Raw genomic sequence first — 26211 nt, 5'->3', positions numbered from 1 at the left:
AAAAGAACATAGGCAAAACATTATCTGGCATAAATTGTTGCAATGTTTCTTATGATATTGCTTCTGTATGGAATCTAATAAAATGATACAAATGAACTTAGTTACAAAATAGAAAGAGACTCACAGACATAGAAAACCAATTTACGGTCACCAAAAGAGAAATGGGGGGAGGAATGAATTAGTGGATTGGGATTAACATATACATACTACTATACATGGACTTCCCTAATGGCTCAGTGATAAAGAATCCGCCTGCTAATGCAGGAAATGCAGGTTCAATCTCTGAGTCAGGAAGATCCTCTGGAGAAGGAAATGGCAATCCACTGCTGTGTTCTTGACTGGAAAACCCCATGGACAGAGAAGCCTGGCAGGCTACAGTCCATGGGATTGCAAGGAGTTGGACATGACTTAGTAACTGAGCAACTACCTATATAAGATAAATAACTTACAAGGACCTTCTGTATAACAGAGGTAACTATACTCAACATTTCATAATAACCTACTAGGGAAAAGGATGTGGAAAGAGTATATATGCATATTTCTTTTCAGAGGAATATATATATGAAAAAATATATGTTCCATATATATATTAAAAGAGAGAGATATATATCTGAATCACTGTGCTGTACACCTGAAACTAAAACAATATTGTAAATGAACTATACTTAAATAAAAAGAAAAAATGATTTTACTTGAACAATGGACCTGCAAGAATAGATGTATTGAAAGCATGGGTTTTGAAGTTGAATAATGGTTTGAACAATATTTTCTTGTATAATATAATTAGCATTGCTCAAGCTTTAGTATCCTCTATTTGCAAAATGACAATAATAATAATTTTGGAGTCATTAGAATAATTAATCAAATGAAGTCATAGCTGTTATGGGTGATCAACCTCAAGATTGAAATGGGTGGCAAATTATCCAACTGAAAAAATGTGATCATATACCATATGTGGAAAGTTACATCAATAGCCATTGCAAATTAGAAAATGAAAGAACACAATTCCTATTCTCAACTAATCCTCAATTAATAATTGGCAGTTAAATTTTATTTTAGCTAATAATTTGAGCATGTTAGCAGAAATAAAAAAAATATTCTATGGGTGTAGTAAAGCAAAAAGCATATCCATCCAAATTTTGACGTTTAAGATTTTCTGAAAAAGATGACACCCAAACTGAAAAGAAGTTATAAGGGCTCTTTAAACAGGAGAGAGTGTTCATTAACGACAGATAGAGAAAGGTAAGCTTATGAATAGACTCAGCATAGAACTTTGGGAATATTTATATAGTTCACTACTATTAGAACATGAATTGCAAATGGACAACTGGAAGGAGGTGACATTTAGGAGGAAAGCAAATGATGGAAAACCTTGTAGGTTCTGCTAAAGTGTGCTTGAATTTATTTGGTATACACCTCTAAGAGCTAATAAAGAATCTTAAGGAAAAGATGAATGGAAGTAGTCTGTGGAAGCAAATTCAGAGGAGTGGAACTTACAAAAACATATAAAATATTTCAGATATCATCTTGAAATAAATGCAGAGACTTTTTTCTAAGTAAATCAGTTATTGTGGAGCTCAGCAGATTATTCCATAAAGAGAAACTATTTAACATGGTCATACTGGTTGCTTTTTGAGGATGATTTTTTTTCTTTTTTCTTTTTGCAGTTAAAAAATAAAACTGAATTAAATGGAACAAAGACTCAAGTTAAGTATGCCTCATTTGCAATGGAAAATATGTATTATACTACTACTACTACTAAGTCGCTTCAGTCATGTCCGACTCTCTGTGACCCTGCAGAAGGCAGCCCACCAGGCTCGGCCGTCCCTGGGATTCTCCAGGCAAGAACATTGGAGTGGGTTGCCATTTTAGTCTCAGAATCTTAATAAGTACAATCACTCCAATTTTTCCAGTTCTGCTATATGTGACAACTTGTGCTGGAAATCAGAATACAGAACAATATTTTCTACTAAAGAGAGACAAAGTTACCATACCCATTACAATTCAAATAATGTTTGGGTTGTCCCAATTATTTTTCTTGTTGGTAGAAAAATGTGCAGAATAAACAAAAATGGGTAAATATTTTGTGGGTAAACTGGACTTTCCCTGATAATAAGTGGATTTTCTTTTTGTTGCTGTTGTGGTGGTTTTGTGGAGATGTGGAGGAGGATTCTGGAAAATGGAAATAGAGGTAAAGGAAACTAATATTTGTTTTGTAACTCCCATGTTCCCCGTGCATTAAGTATTTGCTATAATCTTCATGTTGAGAAAACAAAGTGTGGTTTCCCAAAGTTGGGCAAATTGACAATATCATTCAGGCATTAGAGTTTGACTTTAAATTCAGCTGTTTCTGACCCCTGCTCAGTCCCTTGAATGGACATAAATTGGATCTGTGGTATCAATACATAAATATTATGACTCTGGGGTAATTAAATAGCTCTCCTCTGCGGTCCAACTGTAGACTTAGCAAAGAGGAAAGTAAATTTTATTTTACATTACAGTCCATTTTCTCTCACAAATCCATAGAGCAAATATTAGCACACTGGGCAAATTAGAATAATGATATTCCTCACATCTTCCCCAAATTCCTTTGATCAGAATTCATTTGGCTCAAAGACCCCTATATTATTCAGACACTATACATATTTGCTTTGGCAAATTTTTCCCAGGTTTAAATTTTTTTTGTACCAAATTTCAAGAGGATAAATTCATCAAGTATAAATGACCTGTCACTGTGATATTATGGCTCTCATTATCACTTCATCTAAGAAGCTCACAGAATTTTGTATGAAGCAGAACCCAAATTCAACTGAGAATGTGCACAAAGTGTTCCTGGATTTTATTTTCCTCAAAAGAATTGTAGACTATGTCTACGCAAAATCAGTTTTAAAAAAAGTTTTGGTAACTAACATTTAGGAAAAGTGTTTCAATTTAAAAACTCATTTTAATAAGGTATCATTAGACAAAATTGATTGTCCAAATATAATAAATCTCTAAGAACTTATTTTTGATCTAATGTTCACCAGGCTAGTCATGGTAAGAGACGAAAATGGGGTCACACCATGTACTATTTTCTCTTAATGTAAATTTCTATATTTGACTTTCTAAGGAAACTTTCTTTATTTTATAATATTATTAGATTTATAGAATAGCTTCAAAGAGTAGTACAGAGGGGTTCTGTATACATCACATACAGTTGCCTTTACTATCAGCATCTTATGTTACTGGCATGTGAGCCACAACTAATGACTGATATTGACACATTGTGATGGACTGAAGGTCAGACCTTATTTGAAAGTGAAAGTGTTAGTCTCTCAGTCGTGTCTAATTCTTGGAGACCCCATTGATTATAGTCTGCTGGGCTCTTCTGTCCAGGAAATACTCCAGGTAAAAATACCGGAGTGGATTGCCATTCCTTTCTTCCAGACCCAGGGATCAAACCTGGGTCTCCTGCATTAAAGGCAAATTCTTTACCATCTGAGCCACCTTATTTGGAGTTCCCCAATTTTCACATAGGAGAAGGCAATGGCACCCCACTCCAGTACTCTTGCCTGGAAAATCCCATGGATGGAGGAGCCTGGTAGGCTGCAGTCCATGGGGTCGTGAAGAGTTGGACTCAACTGAACGACTTCACTTTCCGTTTTCACTTTCATGCATTGGAGAAGGAAATGGTGACCCACTCCAGTGTTCTTACCTGAAGAGTCCCAGGGATGGGGGAGCCTGGTTGGCTGCCATCTATGGAGTCACACAGAGTCGGACACGACTGAAGCAACTTAGCAGCAGCAGCAGCAATTTTCACATAATGTCATTTTTCTGTCCTAAGATTCCATCCAGGTACCAGGGTTAGCCTCCTCTAAATAGTGGAAGTTTCTCAGACATTCCTGTTTTTTGTTTTTTTTTCCCATTTACAAAGTTTATATATATACATAAATATATATTTTTTTAAATTGAAGTATAGTTATTTTACAATGGTGTGTTAGCTTCAAGTGTACAGCAAAGTGATTCAGTTGTACATATTTCTTCAGATTCTTTTCTAAGTTATTACAAGATATTGAATATAGTTCCCTGTTCTATACAGTAGGTACCTGTCATTTATCTATTTTATATATGGCAGTATTTTTATGTTAATCCCAAACTTCTAATTTTTCCTTCCTCTCCCCTTTCCCTTTGGTAAAAATAAATTTGTTTTTTATGTCTGTAGGTTTCATTCTGTTTTGCAAATAAGTTAATGTGAGTGATCTTTTGGTGGTGGTGGTTTAGTCACTAAGTGTTGTCTGACTCTTGCAATCCCATGGATTCTAGCCTGACAGGCTCCTCTCTCTGTGGGATTTTCCAGGCAAAAAAAAACTAAAGTGGGTTGCCATTTCTTTCTATAGGAGATCTTCCAGATTCTTCATATAAATGATATCATATATTTGTCTTTGTCTGACTTACTTCACTGAATATGATAATCTTTAGGTTTATCCATGTCGCTGCAAAAGACATTATTTCATTCTTTTTTATGGCTGAATAATATATCATTCACATTTGTATGTATGTATATGTACATACACAAAATATGTATCACATTTCTTTATCTAGTCATCTGTTGGACTTTCAGGTTGCTTTCATGTCTTTATGATTGTAGATAATGCTGCTGTAAAGGCTGGGGGTGCATTAATTCTTTGGAATCATGATTTTCTCTGGATATATGCCCCAAAGTGGGATTACAGGATCATATAATAACTCTATTTTTAGGATTTTAAGGAATCTCCAGGGCTTCCCAGGTGATTCAGTAGTGAAGAATCCACCTGCCAATGCAGGAAACAGGTTCCATCCCTATGTTGGGAAGATCCCCTAGAGAAGGATATCACAACCCATGCCAGTATTCTTCCTTGGAGAATCCCCTGAACAGAGGAGCCTGGCGGGCCACAGTCCATAGGGTCATAAAGAGTCAGACATGACTCAGCACACATGCTTGATGAATCTCTACCTGTTCTTAGTGGCAGCACCAACTTACATTCCCACCGACAGTGTAGAAGGGCTCTCTTTTCTCCACACTCTCTACACCATTTATTGTTTGTAGACTTTTTAATGATGGCCATTCTGATTGGTATGAGCTGATATTTCATGGCAGGTTTGATTCAAATTTCTCAAATAATTAGACATATTGAGCATCTTTTCATGTGCCTGTTGGGCATCTGTAGGTTTTCCTTGTTTTTGATGACTTTTACAGTTTTGAGGAGTATTTTGCACAATGTTCCCTCAATTTCAATCAGTTTTCTATTTATCTGAAGGTTAAATTGGGGTTATGGGTTTTGCTGAGCAAGATCACAGAGGTAAATTGTCATTTTCAACACCCCATGTCAAGTGCACACTCCATCAGGATAACTTCACTGGCTTGAGGTAGTATTTGTTCCCCTTCTATCTTTCCTGCTATTCTCTTTGGAAGGAAATCACTAACACAACCCTTACATAAGAGACAAGGATTATGGCTCATTTTAGGGAGTGAGACTTTATGCTAATTATTTGTAAAAAGAAAACATAAGCACTAAATTTTCCCTGCTTGAATTTGATCTGGAGATACTGTTGTGTCTTGGTGATAAAGTCAGGAGAAATGAAGCATTAAACATTCATATAAATTTGGGAGATTTACATGCACATTATTCTCTTATATTGTATGGGTCAGGAGAGTAAGAATAGACAGGTTATTTGTCTAAGGTAATAAATATTTTAAGACATAAAGTGGTAATTTCAGCTTAACTTTGACTCCAAATCAGCACTTTCCCCATCACCTTCTAAATAGAACATTGAGAAAGTTTGGTCTTCTTTTAAGTTGCTTGCTTTGACTTGTGTCCAAATTTGCTAATTCCCTGGCACTCCCTTGGTTCTCCAGATGGCTCTAGGGTGTCATGGGCTCCCCAGAGCTCACACAGTGATCCCAGATTGCACACAGCTGTGCCATTCTCCTTGGCAGGCTGCTCACAACAAGCTGCTGTATCAGGAGAGCAAGTGATGCTAAGCCTCAAGACAATTATTTCTGTGTAAATTCCAGAGCAAACCTGCTGGTTGTAGAAACACACCTCAAGGTACAAAAATGAGTAACCGTCTTGGAACTATCAGGCATGGCTCCCACCTGCCTGCAATCCCTTCCTCAGAGCTAGAAACAGACACCAGCCATGAAGATTTTGATGTATCTTAGTAAGGAAACAAAACAGGCCAGTAAAGGATGGATTGTTTAGGACATAAGGATAGGGGAGAAATATTTCTGTAAACGAGCACAGTTATTTTGCAGAAGTCTGTATCTTGCATGCTTGGGAAACAGAGTCAATGAGAGGAATTTGGACTGAGTTTAGAACAAAAGCAAGGGAAAACACTGAATGGTAAAAGAACTGAAAATTTCTGTGGAGTGTGGCTTTAGAGACTTTCTGCTAAATACCACAACTATGGAAGCCAATAAAATATTTTAGAATGGAATGTTTGTATACATACTTGTCAGTAGTAAACAGAAAAAAATATTTAGATAACTTCAAGAAACCCAATGATGCTGATGTGCCATAATTTTTAAAACAACAATATGAAATTTAAAAAAATGAAGCAAGGAATGATGTTATAATATCATTGTGTGCTATGAATGCAGACAGTATTTGGTATGATATAGTTTTGTGTTTAGAATGAGAAAAGATTCTTTATAAACTAATAGGGGCGTGCCATCTTTATATGTTTTGTTTGCATTCTATTAAAAATGTAGTTAAAATGTAACCAACAACTAATAATAATTAGTTAAAATTATGATTGTGATAATAAATCACAAATACTCTGATGCTTCTCTTTACATCATAGCGTTATCATATTTTGTTTTTTTTTAAATATATATTTATTTTAATTGGAGGTTAATTACTTTACAATATTGTACTGGTTTTGCCCTGTATCCACATGAATCCACCACAGGTATACAAGTGTTCCCCATCCTGAACCCCACTCCCTCCCCCCTCCCCATACCATCCCTCTGGGTCATCCCAGTGCACCAGCCCCAAGCATCCAGTATTATGCATCGAACCTGGACTGGGGACTCATTTCATATATATGATATTATACATGTTTCAAGTTATTGTATTTTGAAACTTGCTTTGTTACTTTTTTTTTTCCTGGCCACTTGTAAATAACTAGAACTTCATGTTTCTTTCTGCCTTGCATAGCACTTGTTGGGTGACTATCTTATACATAGTAAACAAGCAAACAAAAATTTTGCCTTATGTTTCCTGCAAACTTATGAGGACTTTTCTCATGCCACTTACAATTAGATGAGGCAGATAATGAAGACAATGGCATTATAATTGAGCAGGTCTGGTATTAGGCAGGTGCGCTCCTCCCTTCATCAGCTGTTTCACATTGGGATATTCATTTAACTTATCTAATTTCCTTTATCTGTGTATGGGACTAACTGTATTTTTTTGGATGAATTGATGAAAATATTAGATAGATATGTGTGTGTGTGTGTGTATATACATATATATATATATATATATATATATTGCAATCCCTGACGCACAATAGATGAGAAATAAAAGGATGCTTACTTTAGCAGACAACTTTGCCCTGCCTTTACACATATCCAAATACCACCACACAATTATTTCATATTATCAGTTACATTCTAATTTACCTAAGAATTTTGTGTCAAATTTTATCCTTTTTTATATAATTTTATATCATTTGTATGAAAAACAGTATCACTTGATCCACTAGTTATAATTTTCCTATGTACTCATTAATTGTTAAGAAATAAGTAATTGAATACACTTATTACTGTTAGAATTTAAATAAACAAACTCAGGACTTCCCTAATGGTGCAGTGGATAAGAATCCACCTGCCAATGCAGAGAATATGGTTTCTATCCCTGATCTGGGAAGATTCCACATGCCAATGAGCAGCCAAGCTAATGCACCACAGCTACTGAGCCTACATGCTACATTTGTTGGAACCTGAGCACCTAGTCTGTGCTCTGCAACAAGAGAAGCCACTGCAATGAGAACCCTGTGCACCACAACAAAGAGTTGAGCTGCTTGCTGCAACTGGAGAAAGCCTGCCCATGCACAGCAACAAAGACCGAGTGCTATCAAAAAATAATAAAACAAGTAAATAAAAAAATACATATTAAAAATAAACAAACAAAACTTCATCCTTGAAGCTCCTAGGGAAAAGCCCACTCTAGGAACTTTACGTTCACTATTTTCCCATATACTACCATCATATGGCTTCAAGTTACGGCAGAATTAAGCTAAAATTTTCATTTGTTTTACTTATCTACAACACAGGTAATTCCAGAAACTTCAGCATGCTGTAGAGAAGGATGAGCATGGCCTTTGCAATAAAAGAAATTGAGGTCTGAATTTCTTGTTAATTCCTTTTCATTTATATGAACTTGGATAAATCAGTTATATTTACTTACTCAGATTCCACAGAAAGAGAAAAGAAAAAATGAGAAATCATTAATTCTAGGGAAAAGAAAAAAAAATGTAACGGTAGTGTATTACTTATCATTAAAAATATTTATGTCAACGAACAGTGAAAACAATGATTTAATTTATTCAAAAATTGTGGTGAAAACTGTTTTGGAAAATGGAGCTGGGGAAGTAAGAACATTTATATGAGAGAAAAAGGAATGGCATTGGAGGGCAGGTATAGGATGAACCGAGGGCAGTGAATTTCGTTTTAAGTTTTTTATTAATAGTGCATTTCAAACCAGGAACTTGCAATGCTGCTAAAAATAAAATGCTATTAAAATAATAATATTTTTCCAAATAGGATTTAGAGGTAATGATTTAATAGTTGTATTTATTATGCATGCTTATTTATCTAATCCAGATCTTGCCTTCTGGCCTGGCGTGCTGAGATTCATGGGGTCGCAAAGAGTCGGACACCACTGAGCGACTGAACTGAACTGAGCAGATCCTGCCTTCTAGCCTTAAGCTATTTAGAGCAGGTGCTACTGCTGCCTGGTCACCACTCTCTCTTAATGCCTGACCCTTTGGGGTTCATAAAAAGATAGATTGCGAGATAGATCAAAGGAAAAAAGATAGGTAGTCACTCAATGGATATAAAATAATTTGACTATGATCACATATTATGAAACTATTGAGTCCTTTGCTGCTGCTGCTGCTGCTTTAGTTAACAACAAAATACGACCAAAACAATTGTCCAGGAAAGGAAAACAAAGGAAATGACCATATTGAACTAATGGTGGAGCATGCTAAATTACCCACAGAAATCTGCCCGGCACTTCCACTGTAACTGGTTTGTACCTGGGCTGTGGTAATCTAACCACTTCATCAGGTAGCCATCAATTCCATAGATTCAGCTCTGTGACAGCTTTGGCATGGCATGTGAATGAAGTGTCCACTCCTGGGATTACAAAACTTCCATGTAATTTCTCCAGGCTTTTACCTGAAACAATCGCTCTACAGTCACATGCAATTATGAGGCAAGAAGATATTTCACACTAGTTGTATGAATACAGTGAAGCTATGGCAGTGATTGAGCTCAATGCATGACATTATTAGATACATAGAAACTTTTATTTCTTGGTATTTCTTTTTTCTGAAACATGTCATATATGAAGTTTCTTTAGAAAGAATCTTTTGTTTGTGTTTGTTAATGTGCTTCTGTGTGTATGTGTGTGTAGGAAAGTTTGTTTAATTTATGTAATTCTTAAATGTTTATTTAGGTGGTTAATCAATTTGATTTGAAAACTCTTGGCACACTAAAGGAATTTATTATTTTTGTGTCTTGTGGCTTCCATTTTTGCTCATGGGAAGCATGCTGCTAATCCAAGTGCCAAAGCTTAGCTGATAAACTGTGTTTTCTCTTTGGCTGTTTAAAATTATATTGTCTCCTCATGGAAGTACCCTAAATGTCCATCAAGAGATGAACGGATAAAGAATACTATTTATATATATATATATATATATATATATATATACACATATATATATACATACATACATATATACTACTGCTGCTGCTGCTAAGTCGTTTCAGTCGTGTCCGACTGTGTGTGACCCTATAGATGGCAGCCCACCAGGCTCCCCCATCCCTGGGATTCTCCAGGCAAGAACACTGGAGTAGGTTGCCATTTCCTTCTCCAATGCATGAAAGTGAAAAGTGAAAGTGAAGTCGCTCAGTCATGTCCGACTCCTAGCGACCCCATGGACTGCAGCCTACCAGGCTCCTCTGTCCATGGGATTTTCCAGGCAAGAGTACTGGAGTGGGGTGCCATTGCCTTCTCCTACATGTATATATATATTCAGTGGACTATTACTCATACACAAAAAAGAATGAAATAATGTCATTTTCTGCAACATAGATGGATCTAGAGACTATCATGCTAAGTGAAATAAGTCAGAGAAAGATAAATATCATGCAATATCACTTATATGTGGAATCTAAAAAAAAAAATGATACAAAGGAACTTATGTATGAAACAGAAATAGACTCACAGACACGGAAAGCAAACTTCTAGCTACCAAAGGGAAAGTGAATAGGGAGGAGGGATAAATTAGAAGGTTATAATTAACAAATATGTTCAGTTCAGTTCAATTCAGTGGCTCAGTCGTGTCCGACTCTTTGCGACCCCATGAATTGCAACACACCAGGCATCCCTGTCCATCACCAACTCCCGAAGTTCACTCAGACTCCCGTCCATTGAGTCCGTGATACCATCCAGCCATCTCATCCTCTGTCGTCCCTTTCTCCTTCTGCCCCCAATCCCTCCCAGCATCAGAGTCTTTTCCAATGAGTCAACTCTTCGCATGAGGTGGCCAAAGTACTGGAGTTTCAGCTTCAGCATCATTCCTTCCAAAGAAATCCCAGGGCTGATCTCCTTTAAAATGGACTGGTTGGATCTCCTGGCAGTCCAAGGGACTCTCAAGAGTCTTCTCCAACACCACAGTTCAAAAGCATCAATTCTTCGGTGCTCAGCCTTCTTCACAGTCCAACACTCACATCCATACATGACCACAGGAAAAACCGTAGCCTTGACTAGACGGACCTTTGTTGGCAAAGTAATGTCTCTGCTTTTGAATATGCTATCTAGGTTGGACATAACTTTCCTTCCAAGGAGTAAGCGTCTTTTAATTCATGGCTGCAATCACCATCTGCAGTGATTTTGGAGCCCAGAAAAATAAAGTCTGTCACTGTTTCCACTGTTTCCCCATCTATTTCCCATGAAGTGATGGGACCAGATGCCATGATCTTCGTTTTCTGAATGTTGAGCTTTAAGCCAACCTTTTCACTGTCCACTTTCACTTTCATCAAGAGGCTTTTTAGTTCCTCTTTACTTTCTGCCATAAGGATGGTGTCATCTGCATATCTGAGGTTATTGATATTTCTCCCAGCAATCTTGATTCCAGCTTGTGTTTCTTCCAGTCCAGCGTTTCTCATGATGTACTCTGCATATAAGTTAAATAAGCAGGGTGACAATATATAGCCTTGACGTACTCCCTTTCCTATTTGGAACCAGTCTGTTGTTCCATGTCCAGTTCTAACTGTTGCTTCCTGACCTGCATACAGATTTCTCAAGAGGCAGATCAGGTGGTCTGGTATTCCCATCTCTTTCAGAATTTTCCACAGCTTATTGTGATCCACACAGTCAAAGGCTTTGGCATAGTCAATAAACTAGAAATAGATGTTTTTCTGAACTCTCTTCCTTTTTCCATGATACAGCAGATGTTGGCAATTTAATCTCTGGTTCCTCTTCCTTTTCTAAAACCAGCTTGAACATCAGGAAGTTCACAGTTCACATATTGCTGAAGCCTGGCTTGGAGAATTTTGAGCATTACTTTACTAGCATGTGAGATGAGTGCAATTGTGTGGTAGTTTGAGCATTCTTTGGCATTGCCTTTCTTAGGGATTGGAATGAAAACTGACCTTTTCCAGTCCTGTGGCCGAACTATGGAATGAGGTTCATGACACTGTACGGGAGACAGGGATCAAGACCATCCCCATGGAAAACAAATGCAAAAAAGCAAAATGGCTGTCTGGGGGGGACGCCTTACAAATAGCTGTGAAAAGAAGAGAAGAGAAAAGCAAAGGAGAAAAGGAAAGATATAAGCATCTGAATGCAGAGTTCCAAAGAACAGCAAGAAGAGATAAAGCCTTCCTCAGCGATCAATGCAAAGAAATAGAGGAAAACAACAGAATGGGAAAGACTAGAGATCTCTTCAAGAAAATTAGAGATACCAAGGGAACATTTCATGCAAAGATGGGCTTGGTAAAGGACAGAAGTGGTATGGACCTAACAGAAGCAGAAGATATCAACATAAGGTGGTAAGAATACATAGAAGAAATGTACAAAAAAGATCTTCATGACCCACATAATCACGATGGTGTGATCACTGACCTAGAGCCAGACATCCTGGAATGTGAAGTCAAGTGGGCCTTAGAAAGCATCACTATGAACAAATACGTTACTACTATACATAAAATAGATAACCAACAAGGACCTGCTGTATAACACAGGAAACTATACTCAATATTTTGTGAAAACCTATAAGGGAAAATAATATGAATATGTGCATATGTGTGCACATCTGTATGTTTATGCATATATATAGGGCTTCCCTGGTGGCTCAGAGGTTAAAACGTCTGCCTGCAATGCCGGAGACCTGGGTTCTATCCCTGGGTTGGGAAGATCCCTGGAGAAGGAAAGGGCAACCCACTCCAGTATTCTTGCCTGGAGAATCCCATGGACGGAGGAGCCTGGTGGGCTACAGTCCACAGGGTCACAAAGAGTCGGACACGACTGAGCAACTTCACTTTCACTTTCATGCATATATATAACTGAATCACTTTCCTGTACACCTGAAATTAACACATTATACATTAACTATAATTCAATTAAAATAATAATATAAAATAAAACTGTATTGTCTCATTTTTTTTCCTTTTCTCTGACATGCAGTTAGATGTGGGTTTCTTTAATATTTTTTTCTGCATAAATAGTTCACAATTTCTAAATTTGAATATTATTTTTCCTTCTTTAAATCTAGAATATTTTGAGACACAATTTTCTTTTAATTTTCCTCACACTCTTTTTCTAATAGTTTTTCCTCTGAATTAGTCTTATACCAAACTTCCTACTTTTAGCTACAACAGGTTTTAGTGTAATATTTTTTTCCTTCTTTTTTTCTCTATGTCATTATAGATAATTCCTTTATTTGCATGATCTTTCTTCTAAAATCTTATTTTATAGTTTGCTACTTCATTCATCCAATTAAACTTAAAAATTGCAGTCCTGTAATTTTAAAATTTTAATATTTGATTTTTTTTATTAAGCTAGTATGTCGTTCCAGATTCTGACTTATAACTGTCACTTTTTCTTTTCTAAATATTTTGGACACACACTGCTATATATAAAATAGGTGCTCAACAAGGACCTACTATATAGCATGGACAAATATACTCAAAACCTTATAGTAACCTATATGGGAAAAGAATATGAAAAGAGATATATGTACATGTATAACTGAATCCTGCTGTGATACACCTGAAACTAATACAGTATTAGAAATCAACTATATTCCAATAAAATTTGAAAATAAACATTTCGGATATATGCATTATCAAATATCTGTATTCCTTTGAGATTTTTTTCCCCTAATGACTCTCATTCATAGTAATATTTTTATTTTTGAGTTTTATAATTTTGGATTATATACTTATTTTCAAAGAGTAGAACTTTACGGCACTCACGTGTATAAGAATACACACCAGTAGAGGTTATTCTGCCAGGTGTTTTAAAACAGTCCCAATCTTTGAGCGTGTTAAATAATTTGTTAAGATTAGGTAGCTCAGATGGTAAAGAACCTGACTGCAATGTGTGAGTTCAATCCCTGGGTTCAATCCCTGGGTTGGGAAGATCCCCTGGAGAAGGAAATGGCAATCCACTCCAGTATTCTTGCCTGGAGAATTCCATGGAAAGAGGAGGCTGAAAGGCAACTACAGTTCATGGGGTCACAAAGAGTCAGACACTACTGAGCAACTAACACTTTCACACTTTCCCTTTTCAGCCTCAATTCCAGCTTCAGACACATATGAAGTCAAGCTTATAAGGATGAATCATGAGTGCACTTTGTCCCACCCAGAGCATAGCTGGTAAACCAACTTTTTTTCTAGTCCTATTTTCTTCACCGAGGGTATAGACTTTTGACAACTCTGACTTCATTCTGTTTTCTCGTATGTTCTTTATCTTCCTCTCTCAGTTTTTTAACCTTGAACTTATTTTAATTTTAAAATAATATGCACATACTATTTTGACACATTGTGTATTTAAAATATTTAATAAAATTTTAAAGTCAGAGGTCTTTGCCCAACCCCTCTTTATGGGTTCACTCAAACAAAAAGTCTAAATTACTGAGATTAGCAAATATGAACACAGCATAGTGTGTTGTCAACATGACAGCATGGTTTTCTCACCTTTCTTCATGTTTAGTGCCTGGGATTTCTCTTCATATTTTGTAAAACCCAAAATACTTATAAAGTCATCTCTGTTATATCACACCCACAATTTCTATTGGGGACTTTTAAAATCAAGCATTTTTTAAAGGCAAATTCTACAGCCTCAGAAATGAAAGTTCCTTAGCACAATTTCCATACAGATTGGAGGGAGAAAGGAAAGTGTTGGTGATGCAGACAAGTGTGAGACTACTTACAGAGGATTTTTTGGAGGGGGGTGGTCACACCATGCAGCACATGAGATCCTAGTTCCTTGACCAGGGATGGAAACTGGGTCCTCTGCAGTGGAAGCACAGTCTTAACTATTGGACCACCAAGGAATTTCAAGAAGAATATTTTTGTATAAAGAAGAGTTAGTGGAGTCCAGTGCACAAATGAAATTGTTGACCTTAGATAGGTACAGAGATAATATGGCCATGGTAATAAGAAGAATACATGTATATAGATCAGTTCAGTTCAGTCGCTCAGTCGTGTCTGACTCTTTGCGACTCCATGAATCGCAGCACGCCAGGCCTCCCTGTCCATCGCCAACTCCCGGAGTTCACTCAGACTCAAATCCATCAAGTCAGTGATGCCATCCAGCCATCTCATCCTCTGTCGTCCCCTTCTCCTCCTGCCCCCAATCCCTCCCAGCATCAGAGTCTTTTCCAATGAGTCAACTCTTTGCATGAGGTGGCCATAGATTGATGCAATTGATATTAGGGCAATGACACATATGAATCTGCTGATTACTTTTTTCCAGCAAACTAATAATCAAGCATCAGCTGAGGCTATGTATGGAGGGAAGGTATATTTACGTTCTGAGAAAAAGTAGGAGTGTATAAAATATTCATCTCAGGCCACTGCAAATAGAAAGAACTAGAAAAATATTGAGACATCACCAAACAGCTCTGAATGTACAGTTGAAAGTTATTATGCTAAACTTAAATCTAGTGCATTTAGAAGATGTTTTATATATATATATATAATATGCATATATATGTAATATGCTTGTATATGTAATTGCATTTGTATATAACCAAAGCAGTTCTGAATGTACAGTTGAAAGTTTTTATGCTAAACTTAAATTTAGTACATTTAGAAGGAGATGTTTTATACATATATAATATGCAAATATATGCAATATGCATATATATAATTGCATTATTATATAACAAAAATCATAAATAATATTTAAATACAGGGTATGATATTTGGAGAGCAAGATAATGGAAATCAGAATTTCAGAGGAGAAAAGGAAGTCTTGAGGTTGAAAAGCTGAGGTAAGAGTACGAGTTGGAGCTGCATGGATGACACAGTCCTAACAAATGATGTTGCTGTTCCTTATAGACATGAATACAGAAAGTGAGATGCTGAGATATTTTGTGATTAAAGAGAAATTACTGAAATATGTGTAGCATACTGAAATAAGAAATAATATATATCCTGTAGTGGCAGTCTGACAGGCATATCAGATAAACTAGCCCTTTATGTGAATAAATTTCTAGAAGGAGAAATAAAGCTTGACAATTAGTCACTATGGAAACAGAAGTAATGTAACAAAATTGCATTTAATATGGTAGACTTAAACATTAGTAAGTTTTCCATTTAGATCTTATTTTTATTATTTAGAAATTCAGTGTCTACATATACTCCTCAAACACATCATAACTATTATTGGGATAGCTTTGAATACCCAATGCATATTCTTCATAAGCAATATCAGAGCTCAAACAGGACTTTCGTTTCTGACCCCTAAATAAGGATAGATATTACAATGCTGTGCAGCTGTGCTAAGTCACTTCAGTCATGTCCAACTCTTTGTGATCCTATGGACTCTAGACTGCCAGCCTCCTCTGCCCATGGGGATTCTCCAGGCAAGAATACTGGAGTGGATTGTCATGCCCTTCTCCAGGGAATCTTCCCAACCCATGGATTTAACCCTTGCCTCTTACATCTCCTGCCTTGGCAGGTGGGTTCTTTACCACTAGCACCACCTGGGAAGCCTAGATATCACAATATGGTCAGTTAAATGGTAAATGCTATATAACCATCAAGGATTCCGTGAGTTGTCAAAATTTGTTCCACACCTCAGTAGAGCTTGTTGAGTACTTTTCAAACACTCAAAATGTCTGGGATCTCGGCTTTGGCAGAGTTCTTCTTTAGAGACTCACTGGATTCCCATCACCAGCTGTGTCTCCAAACCAGAGCTGCTGCTGTTGGATAGATGTAAAATTTTTGAGCCTCTTTCTTAATCTATCTCAGTGGAGAAGGATAAAATTTATTTCATTGTGAAAAGATATCCCACCTTGGGGCAAAAAACCTGAGAACATAGAAGGAAAACTTCTTTAGCATCACAGGCAACAAATTATACTATGTTCATCAAAAACTTAGGGTTGGGCCTTACATGTTAAGATTTGAATAGTTGCCATCACTGAAAAGTTGTTTTTCTTTCTTTTTTTTTTTTTTCCTTAATGATGCTAATGATGCCATTGGGGTTGAAACAAATCCAGTGCTATAAAGACCGTGTGATGTTCTCAAAATATTTCTATTTAGAAATTCAAGTCATGAAAGCCATAATACTCAAAATACTTAAGAATGAAAAGCATTTGACTCTAGAAACAGCTTTCAGCTTTCCTCCATACCAAGACTGCATACTAATACAAGCATCTTGCTGTTGAGAAATCCTAGTCTGTCACATCTGTTGTCCCCTCCCTGACCCATTTAACCAGCCTGAAAATTCAAATCTACACTAAAAGTACAAGATATGAAGTTCATCTTCATCTTGGTATGGAGTAACTTTCACAGGTTATAAACTCCCTTTTTATTTAAGAATTCATTGCCAAATGACCTGAACAAAACTGAGACATTTGGTCTGTTCTAATCAGATATTTTCTATTAGAATAAGACACAAATTTTGTCTTACTAGGTAATTTGAGAAGAAAAAAAGTGTTATATTCATTTTTCCCTGGGTTCCTTCAAAACCAAATATTACCATTAATATATTCTCTACAGTATTGTTGGGAGTCAATGTAGCCAGGAAATTAAAAGTCGCTTACTCTTTGGAAGAAAAGATATTACCAACACAGACAGCATATTAAAAAGCAGAGACATTACTTGCCTACAAAGGTCTGTCTAGTTAAAGCTATGGCTTTTCCAGTAGTCATGTATGGATGTGAGAGTTGGACTATAAAGAAAGCTGAGCACCAAAGAATTGATGCTTTGTACTGTAGTATTGGAGAAAACTCTTGAGAGTCCCTTGACCTGCAAGGATATCCAACCAGTCAATTCTAAAAAAAATCAGTCCTGAATATTCATTGGACAGACTGATGCTGAAACTCCAATACTTTGGCCACCTGATGCGAAGAACTAACTCACTGGAAAAGACCCTGATGCTGGGAAAGATTGAAGGCAGGAGGAGAAGGGGATGACAGAGGATGAGATGGTCAGATGGCATCTCCAACTCGATGGACATGAGTTAGAGTGAGCTCCAGGTGTTGGTAATATGCAGGGAGGCCTGGTGTGCTGCAGTCCATGGGATAGCAAAGACTCAGACATGACTGAGAAACTGAACTGAACTGAACTGAACTGAACAATATTGACATCTAAAAAGTCAGGGCTTACATGGACATTGGTCTCATGTCTTGGAGATATTCTGACGTGACTTCATCTTGTTCACGTTCAGGCTTCCTACTAATGCTACAACCTAATGAAGCCTGATCTTTATGAAACAAAACTATCTAGTTCCCTTAAAATCCAAGTATGCCATTCACAACACTGGACTGTTGTAGAAAGTATAAATCTATTCTGGGAGATTGTTCTGTCCTTGATAAAAGACAGTTCAAAATGTAAATGAAATTTTGATATGTTAAGAGAATTGATAAAAACAGCAGTACACTATCATGAAAATATGGAAGGTAATTTTTAAGAAAGGAAAAAAAAGTAAAATAATGATTCTCATACAGGCATGAAAATGAAAGTGTGTTAAGTATTATTTTTTACTCACTAATAGAAAATTGGTAAGATGCTAAGGTGATTCAATGGAGAATCCAAAAAAAAAAAAACCACTTATTCATAGATAAAGAATACTAAAATGAAGCTGAAGATTTAAAATGTCCACAGAGGGAAAGAAAGATCTTCCACTGGACATAATTTGCATGTCTATGGATAAAAATTATTTGAATGGTTGTCCCTATTATCAACAACTTACAGCATTGTAAAAAAAAAAACACACACACAAAGAAAAACTCTTTACAATTAGATAACCTGGAAATTGTGCTCTAGACACTGCATAGTTTTCCACTGGAGGACAAAACTTTCTCTCCACTCTTCATCTATTATTCCTTCATGAAACAGGCTTTAAAAGTTTGACAGGAATCTCATCCTACATGGGCAAAATCCTATTCAATCTTTGCTAAATAATTAAAGATATCCTGGGTGCCTTGTTCCTAGTTCTAATCTTACTAGTACTAGTAGTAGTCTTACCTGAGCTTCTGGGGCATCCAAACCATTTTGCTCAACCCAACCTCCACAACATTCCCCGTCACATCAAACCAAAGTGATACCTCTTCTTTTTCTTTGCAATTCCATGTTCTATTCACAACAAATAAGAGGGGATCCAGTCCCATCACTTCATGGCAAAAAGAAGGGGAACAAGTGGAAGCAGTGACAGATTTTATTTTCTTAGGCTCCAAAACCACTGTGGACAGTGACTGCAGCCATGAAATTAAAAGATGCTTGTTCCTTGGAAGGAAAGCTATAACAAACCTAGACAATGTATTAAAAAGCAGAGGCATCATTTTGCTGACAAATGTGTATGTATTCAAAATCATGATTTTTCCAGTGGTCATGTACGAATGTGAGAGTTGGACCATAAAGAAGGCTGAGCTCTGAAAAATTGATGCTTTTAAACTTGCTGTTGGAGAAGACTCTTGAGAGTCCCTTGGACTGCAAGGAGATCAAACCAGTCCATCCTAAAGGGAATCAACCCTGACTATTCACTGGAAGGACTGATGCTGAAGCTGAAGCTCCAATACTTTGGTCACCTGATACAAAGAACTGACTCATTAGAAAAGATCCTGATGCTGGGAAAGATTGAAGGCAGGAGGAGAAGGATGAGATGGTTGGGTGGCATCACTGATTCAGAGGACATAAATCTGAGCAGACTCTGGGAGATAGTGAAGGACAGGGAAGCCTGGTGTGCTTCATTTCATGGGGGTCACAAAGAGTCAAACAGGAGTCAGCAACTGAACAACATACTAGCATTAACTATTTCATTCCTCGTTTTATCAATTGTCCCAATATATCATGCAGCAAAACAGCAAAGTGTAACATATGTCCTCTTAGTGTTTATTCTGAGTACTTCTAGGAGACCTATTAACATTAACAGGAATTGGAAGACAAAAAGTTGATCACCTGTCTATTATCATTAGAGAAAGTGAGCTTTCCAATTTTATTTAACATCCGATGAGCTTCAATTTTCCTTTCATTAACAAACCCTAACTTGAAGGGTCACTTGAAGGGGATCTAATGTAACAATGTGTAGAACATGCCCAGCACAAGGCCTTTGATCTTCCCTTTCAAATACTATTCATGATTTTGTCATAAGTCCCTTTGCATCATCATATTTCTACAGTTTTTGGCAGCCTAATACAATAAAGGAGAATGAACTTTAATGTGTAGAATACATTAAGAAGTTTCTATACATGCAACCATATGCAACAAGAGGAGCCATAAAAGCATTATACTAAGTGAAATAAGCCACAGGCAAAGCAAGTTCATTTACATGAGATTCTAGAAAAGGCATGTCTACAGTGAGAGAAGCAGGTAAGTGGTTGGCTGTCAGGATCCAGGCTAGGGAGAATGTGTTTTATGCAAACAGAAGTGGAGTATTTGGAGGCTTATGGAAGTGCTCTGTATCATGTTTGTGGTAATACACATTTGTTAAAACTCTCTAAACTCTTCCATTATAATTTCATTGAGTATAAATTAGACTTGAACTAAAAGCTGATTTAAAAAAAAATACTTGTGATTTGGATCTATCTTCTTGAGCCATAGTTTGTTTGTTTTCTCCCCCCCATTTTTGTCTGCACATTGTTAAGTTTATATCAATATCTTGTTTTAAGAGAGTCATCAGTTTATCACTAAGGGCTATCAGTTTTGGGCTTCCCAGGTGGCTCAGTGGGTAAAGAATCTGCCTGTAATGCAGGAGACACAGGAGATGCCAGTTTGATTCCAGCATGGGGAAGATCCCCTGGATGAGAGCATGGCAACCAACTCCAATATTCTTCCCTGGAGAATCCCATGGACAGAGGAGCCTTGGGGCTACAGTACATTGGGTTGCAAGAAATACAAATAAACTTATATACAAAACAAAAATAGACCCTCTGAGAAAACAAACATGGTTACTAAAGGTGAAGGACAGAAGAGATAAATTAAGAGTTTGGGATTAACATGATACACACTACCGCATGTAAAACAGGTAAACAACAAGGACCTACTACATATCACAGGGAACTCTACTCAGTATCTGTAATGGAGAAAGAATATGTCTATACACACACACACACACACACACATAACTGAATGAGCTTAATGTATATTTGAAACTAACATAATATTGTAAATCAACTACTAAATTAAAAATAAATAAATAAAAGCAAAAATAAATTGAAAGGCTCTTCTCCAGAGCACCCCTTTCCTTTCAAAAAGCAGCTATTCCCCTAGCTGGTTATTAGCAGCAACTGTCTTTGGCTTGATTCCAGGTGCATAAAACAGATGATGACTCAGTCTGACAACATTTCCATTTCCTTGGTAAGGATCATTTATGAAGTGCCTTTAATCATTTATGAGCATGTTTCATTTGCTGTTTGCTGCACACAGTTTGACTCTGCTGGGTTTGACAGCTTTTCGACATTCTGCAAACAGCTACAATAATAGCCTTGACAATGTCATTTACAAATGAGGCACATGCAGTACGAACAAAGCTAGTGATACACTCCTAGTAATATGATAATGGACTGACAAGTTGAATGGAAAATGATCAAAATGAGATTGTATCAGCCCTGTAGGAGAGGTGAGTTTCTAGATAGAGGAAATGCATTTCTAAAATGAATCATTTTTAACCATGTGAAATCATCTTTACCTTGTTTTCTGAAATGCTAGATCTGGAGAATGTGGAGGGACTTTACCTTTTCCTATTACTGCTGCAGCCCACTGCTGACTACAAATCTTCCGCATCACATAGTTTCTCTAAGAAGATCTTGAGCCCCCTGGAAGCAATTCTTTCTTCTTTCTATTACTATTTCCAATGTCTAGCAAAGCATTTTATCATATACGTGTATGCATATCATAGGATCAGTATATTTCTAATCACATCGTTACTATTATTTCTTCATATCAATAAACTTAAAAAATCATATATATATATGAATTTCTTTATGGTGACATGTAGTGAATTTGAAAGAAGATATGTAAATTATTTGAAATCATCTGGTTGGAAGAATTATGGCTGTTGAGATAGATCACTACGGTGAAAAACTTTGAAACTCTGGTATCATGTATTTTTAAACAATAGACTTCTTTATTTTAGAGTAGTTTTAGGTTCACAGAAAATTGAGAGGAAGATACAGAGATTTTCCATATACTTTCTGCTCCCACATAAACACAGCCCCTCCCGCTATCAATATTCTGCACCAGATGCTACATTTGTTACAACTGATGAAGAGACAACAACTCATCCAAAATCCGTAGTTCACATCACCACTCAACCTCATTACTTGAGTTTCCATGGGTTTTGGAAAATGTATAATGACATCTCTTCACCATTATCATACAGAACATACCGAACAATCTCACAGCCCTAAAATTCCTCTGAGCTTTGTCTAGTCATCCCGCCAACTCTAGCAATAAATTGAAAACACTACCAACCCTGGCAATAAATTGTCCTTTGATGGTGGAGACAGTTTGTTCTATCCAGGATCATATAATTGGAGTCATACATATGTAGACTTTTCAAATTAGCTTCTTTCCTTGATAATATGCATTTAAGTTTCCTCCATGTGTTTTCATGTCTTGATGGCTCATTTCTTTGAGTACTGAGTAATATTATTTCTATGTAACCACATTTTATCCATTCACTTACTGAAGGACATCTTGCTTGCTTCCAAGTTCTGGCAATTATGGACAGAGATTCAGTAAACATTTCTGTGCAGATTTTTGTGTGAATGTACATTGTCAATTTTGGGGGTAAATATCAAGGAGTGAAATTGCTGGATCATATGGTAAACACCAAGAATTTTAGTATTATCAGAGCCATGTTATTTTTTTTCTTTATGTTTTTGTGTTACATATTTTATGTGATGAATTTAAATGCTGAAATAAGTTAAATCCAGTATTTGGTAAAATGAAATTAACATCAATTTCCCCTTATTCTGAAAATACATTTCCAGTTTCTGTTTTATATATTTGTATTGATAACTTTTGACTTTCTTATCTTGAAGGAGTACATCTATAAAAGAAACTCCTTGGAAGGATTTATTACAAAAGAATATATTATAACTGAAAACAAAAAGCTACATTTTAAAAAACACATTGACTTAATAAACAATATGATATACTAATATGTAAAACATTTAAACATTGAAGATTAACACACTGAGCTGTTATTTTATTAACTATATTAAACAGCCTGGAGTTCAGCTTTTGGCACAAAAGACTTCTGATTTCATCTTAATAGTCTAGTGTTATGTATTTCCATTGTTGTAATCTATTTTTTTAATTAATAACACACTTTTCTGAGTGCTGGCTTTGCACAAGGTAGTGATCCAAATGTTCTAATATATTGTCTTATCTAATGCTCATAACACTATGAGATGAGTATATTATTTCCACTTTACAGAAAAGAAAACTGAGGTGTTGGACATTGAATAACAACCCAATGTCACACATTTATTAGACAGTAGACCTGGAAATTGAACTCATTGTGCTCAATCTTGCCTCTTACATTATATATAATCTCAATGCCTTGTCAAGTACATTTTAAAAGTTAAGTTACAATAAGAAATGAATATGTGTCTTAATTACAAAAGAGTGGAAAGCATCTAAAACAAAATAGTCAGTGAAAAACAAAATGGTTCTAAATGCTATATATACTGTGTCTGTTTAACAACATATATGAGTGGGAATTATACACTAGATTATGTGCAAAAAAATGCCTGCTTTCTTAGAATGTAACAAAGAGGGATTTTTCTCCCTCTTTTCAAATTGATCTTTAAGCTATTTTATCATCTGTTCAATAAAAAATAACATGGGATCTCTCAGACCCAATTAGCAAGAATTTTTGACAAGAAAACACATTGATTTTTTTGAAATTCTAAAGAGGTGCTTTTTGACATTCACATAAGTAAGGAAAACTATTCATTTTTTATTTTGTATAAGTTTTCTATTTTGAGTTATAATTTCTTAAAATAAGATCAACTGTGAAGTTAGGATCAAGGGCAGGATTGGGTCTACCTTGCTCGTTGTAATAGTCCCATTATCATAGAACCCAGCACACAGTGAAATTTTAATAAACAATTATAGAGCCAATATATTAATCACAGAGAAAGTGAAAACCCTTTTCAAGTGATATTCTCCTGACCTTGAAGTGAAACATCCAAGGTTACACAGAATTTTCATTATTAGGAGAGCTGACTCTAGAACCCAGATTCCATGATCCCAGCTCCTGCTCAGTGCAACGGGAAGAGCCTGTGCTCTGGAGCCAACCACACCTTGGCAAACTTCTTCAACCTTCAATATCTAGTAAGACAAATACTTTCCTAACTCACTGAGCATCCTGTAAATTACAGGATGCAGGAAAAGTCCCTGGGAGAGTGCTTGGCATGGGACAGCCCTGCAATAATTCACCTTTCTCTTTCAGTGCTGCATGACCCTAATTTCATACAACTTCAGGAGAAGTAGAGATTTTCCTGAGTTAAGTAGGGAAATGAAAGAAAAGGTTTAAGTGAAGGCATGGTTAAATACGAAAGGTGACACAGGAAATGAGCGTTGAACTTTGATCACAGTGCAAAAAAGGGAAAGCTTCTAAATGCAGGCCTTGTATCGTGCTGTCTCGTACACAGGGTTATTGTTACCATCTTTCTAAATTCCATATATATGCGTTATTATACTGTATTGGTGTTTTTCCTTCTAATGGCTTACTTCACTGGATGCTTGGGACTAGTGCACTGGGACGACCCAGAGGGAGGCTATGGGGAGGGAGGAGGGAGGAGGGTTCAGGATGGGGAACACATGTATACCTGTGGCGGATTCATTTTGATATTTGGCAAAACTAATACAATTATGTAAAGTTTAAAAATAAAATAAAATTTAAAAAAAATAAGAAAATAAATAAATAAATGCAGCCCTTGACATACAGCAAGAAGTGTACTATCCTTTATAACAGCTCTTCTCCAGCCACAAATTTGGACAAATTTCTTTACTTTGCAATGGTGCCAATTGCTATACACAAACTTCTTCACTTATACACCTAAAACGAACACAACATTGCACATCAATTATACTCCAATAAAATTTTTGTAAAAAATAATAGTCTTCCAAAACTAAAAAAAACACACACACAACAAAACAGGATCTTCATCTAGAGAATCTGCAGACAACATTGTCCATGGGAATTTGGGGCTATTCATTAAATAACTCTGAAGTGCTTTTACATTATTAAAGGGAGAATAAATGTTAAGAAATATAAGTTATAATGACACTGATTGTAATTGGAGTCAGCTTTTGAATCTAGAAAGTTAAGATTATGATTAAAAACTATTAACTTCCAGGAAGTTCTTTTAGATCCTCCACTGTCAGAATCTGTGGTCAGGTCTGTAAAAAGATTATGGGATTATAAAAGTTAAAAATGAAGGACTCAGAGGAAATGAGGAAATGAATCTTCCTAACTGTGTGGCACAGATGTAAAAATGTGGATTGAGGTAGAGAAGTGTGGAAATGTGTTCTCAAGCTCAAACTCCCTCCACCCATTCAGTTACATTCATTTGAGAAACAAAAGCTTTGTCTCAGGCACTCTGTTCTCTGCTGGGGACATAATAGCCAAGAAGGTGGACCTAATCTCTGTCTTTCAGAGAAGGCAATGGCACCCCACTCCAGTACTCTTGCCTGGAAAATCCCATGGACAGAGGAGCCTGGTAGGCCGCAGTCCATGGGGTTGCGAAGAGTCAGACACGACTGAACAACTTCACTTTCACTTTTCACTTTCATGCATTGGAGAAGGAAATGGCAACCCACTCCAGTGTTCTTGCCTGGAGAATCCCAGGGATGGCGGAGCCTGGTGGGCTGCCATCTATGGGGTAGCACAGAATCAGACACGACTGAAGCGACTTAGCAGCAGCAACAGCAGCAGCAATCTCTGTCTTCACAGTTTGGTGCTTACATAGAGTTGTTGCCTGCATGTGTGTTCACTCATCTCTGACTTATCCCATGGATTATAGCCCACCAGGCTCTGTCTGTGGGATTCTCCAGGCAAGAATACTGGAGTGGGTAGCCATTCCTTTCTCCAGGGGATCTTCCCAATCCAGGGATTGACCCCATGTCTCCTGCATTTGAGCTGGATTCTCTACCATCTGAGTCACCAGAGAAGCCCATTGGATAAATAGAAATAGCAAATATAAAATGTGTTTGACAATACTAAAAATAAAAGGAATCACCATCATGTGAAAACCTGATATGACTAT

Source organism: Bos taurus, chromosome 2, assembly GCF_002263795.3.
Source record: "Bos taurus isolate L1 Dominette 01449 registration number 42190680 breed Hereford chromosome 2, ARS-UCD2.0, whole genome shotgun sequence".
Classification (NCBI taxonomy): Eukaryota; Metazoa; Chordata; class Mammalia; order Artiodactyla; family Bovidae; genus Bos; species Bos taurus.
The sequence above is the reverse complement of the archived record's forward strand: the minus strand, read 5'-3'. Positions refer to the sequence as shown.